Source organism: Lynx rufus, unplaced genomic scaffold (genome assembly GCF_022079265.1).
Source record: "Lynx rufus isolate CCGP_SWC_20201006 ecotype Redwood Valley unplaced genomic scaffold, mLynRuf1.p SCAF_4, whole genome shotgun sequence".
Taxonomy (NCBI): Eukaryota; Metazoa; Chordata; class Mammalia; order Carnivora; family Felidae; genus Lynx; species Lynx rufus.
Genome location: NW_025814856.1, coordinates 38,848,681 through 38,853,010, shown reverse-complemented (window position 1 = coordinate 38,853,010; position 4,330 = coordinate 38,848,681). Strand labels below are relative to the sequence as shown.

The 4,330-nt window shown below is 40.0% G+C and overlaps 1 pseudogene; it reads right to left on the bottom strand.

Moving 5' to 3' along the window:
• Positions 1–980: 980 nt before the first annotated feature.
• Positions 981–4,105, bottom strand: LOC124525133 (heterogeneous nuclear ribonucleoprotein A1-like; annotated as a pseudogene).
• Positions 4,106–4,330: the final 225 nt, after the last annotated feature.

Sequence of the window (4,330 nt, the reverse complement as noted above, 5' to 3'; positions counted from 1 at the left end):
AGCCCGACGCGGGGCTCGAACTCACGGACCGCGAGATCGTGACCTGGCTGAAGTCGGACGCCCAACCGACTGCGCCACCCAGGCGCCCCTCAAATTCTAGATGTTTTAAGTAAAAATGAATAAATATTTAATATTATAAACACACTAAGTAGGAACGTATGGTATAATATAATCTCAAAGTCACTGTGCGTAACATTCTAATTCTCCTGGCAACCTTGCAAGATAATTATTATTGTATTGGTTTATTCATGAAGAAACTGAGGCTCAGAGAGCTTGAATAAATTGTCTAAGGGCCCTGTGCTAGTAAGGGCAGAGCTAAGATTTGAACCCTGGTCTGGCTGACACCAAACCCGTGTACTTTCCCTATACCATTCTGTTGTTAGAAGGAGTACTGGACAAAGATGAATGATTTATAAACTTCTTCCCTTCAAAAAAGGAATAGAGTCAATGTAATATCAAAATAAGACATTGACAAATGAAAGCAGAATATACAATCATTTAGAGCTGGTGTTGCATGGGAGTCGTGGGAAATTACTTTAGGTGAGTCCTAAACAAAGCTATGACTGTACTAGTAGCCAAGGAAGAGAGGAAATTGAAGAGTACATTGGTTGTTTTCCTCTTAAAAAGTCAAAGAATGAGCTCATTTGCAAAGGCAGTCTTTTTCCTTTCATGATCTGATGGAGGAGTTTCTGAACTGAGTTCTTTAGTGAGAAATGCTAGGTATCAAATGAATATTGCCTTACTTAATCTTTGGTTTTGTAGAAATCTAGTTAGTTTCATGGAATCCTTGAAGCTGAACTGCATTTGAGGCTAATTTGATTGATTGATTGATTGATTGATTGATTTATAAAAAGACACAGTGTTGTGATCAGACTATTCCATCTAGCAATCAACAGCATGAGTGAAAAAAAATCTATATTAAAACGCTTTGTTGGAATGCTTTACACTTTTCACAGAATGGAAACTAAAATAACCTGTTGTACAGTTAGTCATGAATACAGTCCTTGAGTTTTCTGCCCATGAACATGAGTACTGTCTAAAACAGGTCTTCTTTGTAGCAATTAGGCCCTGCCCCCACTGTGCTTGGCTGAGTTCACAAAAGTGTTGTAACCTGTAGCTTCCCTGTCACTTCTCTGGCTCTTCTCTCCTGCTAAGCTTTGTTTCCTGACAGTAATTAAAACCTTCTACCCGCTTCCATAGCTACTGCTGCTCCTGGAACCGCATAGCCACCTGGTTACGTGGCTTGGCAAAGTATTGGCCTCCGTCACCATAGGGGCCAGGGCTTCTGCCTCCAAAATTTCCTCCTCTCATGGGTCCAGAATTTGAAGAGTGATTGCTATAATCATCAAAGTCATTATTAGCTTCCACCACCTCCAAAGTTGCTTCCATCGTTACCAAATCGATCGATCATAGCTGTCCGTGTTGTTGCCATATCCACCACCAACTCAACTGCTACCAAAGCCACCTTGCCCACTGAAATTTCCTCCATGACCAAGGTTGTCATTCCCACCAAAACCACCTCCATGACCACCACCAAAGTTTCCAGAACCACTCTGACCTCTTTGGCTGGATGGAGCACTAGCCATCTGTTGCTTAGATAGGGCTTTGCTTACGTCATAGTTGTGGCCATTTACAATCTGGTATTTTAGGGTGTTGTTGTTGTTGTTGTTTTTAATTTTATTTAAATCCAAGTTAGTTAACATATAGTGTAATAATAGTTTCAGGAGTAGAATTTAGTGATTCATCACTTACATATAATACCCAGTGCTCATCCCAACAAGTGCCCTCCTTAATGCCCATCACCCATACAGCCCATCCTGCCACCCAACACCCCCTTTAGTAACCTTTAGTTGATTCTCTGTATTTGAGTCTCTTATGGTTTGCCTCCTTCTGTTTTTATCTTATTTTTCCTTCGCTTCTCCTATGTTCATCTGTTTTGTTTATTAAATACCACATATGAATGAGATCATATGATATTTATCTTCTCTGTCTTATTTCACGTAGCATAATACACTCTAGTTCCATCCATGTTGTCGCAAATGGCTAGATTTCATTCTTTTTGATCACTGAGTAATATTTCATTGTGTAAATATAAACCACATCTTCTTTATCCATTCATCAGTTGATGGGCATTTGGGTTCTTCCCATAATATGGCTATTGTGGACAATGCTGTTATAAACAGTAGGGTGCATGTGCCCCTTCAAATCAGCATTTGTATCCTTTGGATAAATACCTAGTAGTGCAATTGCTGGATCATAAGGTAGCTCTATTTTTAATTTTTTGAGGAACCTCCATACTGTTTTCCAGAGTGGCTACACCAGTTTGCATTCCCACCAGCAGTGCAAAAGTGTTCCCCTTTCTCTCCATCCTCACCAACATCTGTTGTTTCCTGAGTTGTTACTTTTAGCCATTCTGACAGTTGTGAGGTGGTATCTTTTTGTGGTTTTGATTTGGATTTTCCTGAGGATGAGTGATGCTGAGCATCTTTTCATGTGTCTGTTAGCCATCTGGATGTCTTCTTTGGAAAAGTGTCTGTTTGTGTCTTTTACCCATTTCTCTACTGCATTATTTGTTTGTTGAGTGTTGAGTTTGCTAATTTCTTTATAGATTTTACATAGTAACCCTTTATCCAGTATGTCATTTGCAAATATATTTTCCTATTCTGCAGATTGCACTTAGTTTTGTCGATTGTTTCCTTCTCCGTACAGAAGCTTTTTTCTTCACAAGGTCAACATTGGTTCATTTTTACTTTTATTTCCCTTGCCTCTGGAGACATGTCTGGTAAGTTGCTGTGGCCAAGGTCAAAGAGGTTGTTGCCTGTGTTCTCCTCTAGGAGTTTGATAGTTTGCTGTCTCACATTTAGCTCTTGCATCCATTTTGAGTTTATTTTTGTGTATGGTGTGAGAAAGTGGTCCAGGTTCATTCTTCCACGTGTCGCCAGCCTGTTTTCCCAGCATCATTTGCTGAAAAGACTGTGTTCTTTCCATTGGATGCTCTTTCTTCCTTTAAGACTGGTTGGCCATACATTTGTGGGTCTATTTCTGGGTTCTCTCTTCTGTTCCGCTGATGTTTGTGTCTGTTTTTGTGCTAGTACCATACTGTCTTGTTGATTACAGCTTTGTAACACAGCTTGAAGTCTGGAATTGTGATGCCTCCAGCTTTGGTTTTCTTTTTCAGGATTGCTTTGGCTATTCGGGGTCTTTTCTGGTCCCAAACAAAATTTAAAACTATTGGTTCTAGCTCTGTAAAGAATGCTGGTGTTATTTTGATAGAGATTATACTGAATGTGTAGATTGCTTTGGGCAGTATTGACATTTTAGCAATGTTTTTTCTTCCAATCCACAAGCATGGACTGTTTTTCCATTTCTGTGTGTCTCCTTCACTTTCTTTCATAAGCTTTCTATAGTTTTCAGCATACAGATCTTTTATTTCTTTAGTTAGCTTTGTTCCTTATGTATTTTATGGTTTTTTGTGCAATTGTAGATGGGATTGATTCCTTGATTTCTCTTTCTGCTGTTTCATTATTGGTGTATAGAAATGCAATCAATTTCTTTATGTTGATTTTATATCCTGCGACTTTGCTGAATTCATCTATCAGTTCTGTCAGTTTTTTTGGTGGAGCCTTTCAGGATAATCTGGTATTTCTGAATGGCTTCTTGTGTACAGTCATGGTCATCAAATGTTACAAAAGCAAAACCTCTCTTCTTGCCACTGCCTCAGTCCTAATTTCAACCACTTCAATTTCCCCATACTGTTCAAAATAATCTCTCAGATGATGTTCTTCGGTGTCTTCTTTAATGCCACCAACAGAAATATTTTTCAGTTAAGTGGGCAAACAGGCCTTTGAGAATCCTTACCTGAGGCAGCCCTCTTTGGTTCCACACCTCTCCCATCCACCTTGTGTGGCCTTGCATTCATGGCTGCATCCACCTCTTCCACAGTGGCTTACGGGACCAACCCAGATCTCATTACCACACAGTCCGTGAGCGTTCCCCATTGCTCAGAACGGCCCCTCAGACTCTCATCAGTTGTTTCAAAGCTCGAACTTCCAAGGAAGAGCTTTTGCAGCTGTTCAGGCTCTTTGGGGGACTCTGGCTTAGACATGCTGGTGGGGGGAGGGAGACTTTAATGACGCTTCCTTGGTGGCATCCACGGGCAGAAAGGCTAAATTATCATCATTTGAAAATATGTTTTTCATAGGTAGAAATTTGGTAGACATGGATATTTATTACAGGAACCATTTTTACATGCTGGGGGACTAACATTGAATTGTAATTCACTGAAGACATTTAGACAAAGGCTGACATAGTATGATGGAGATCGTGCCAT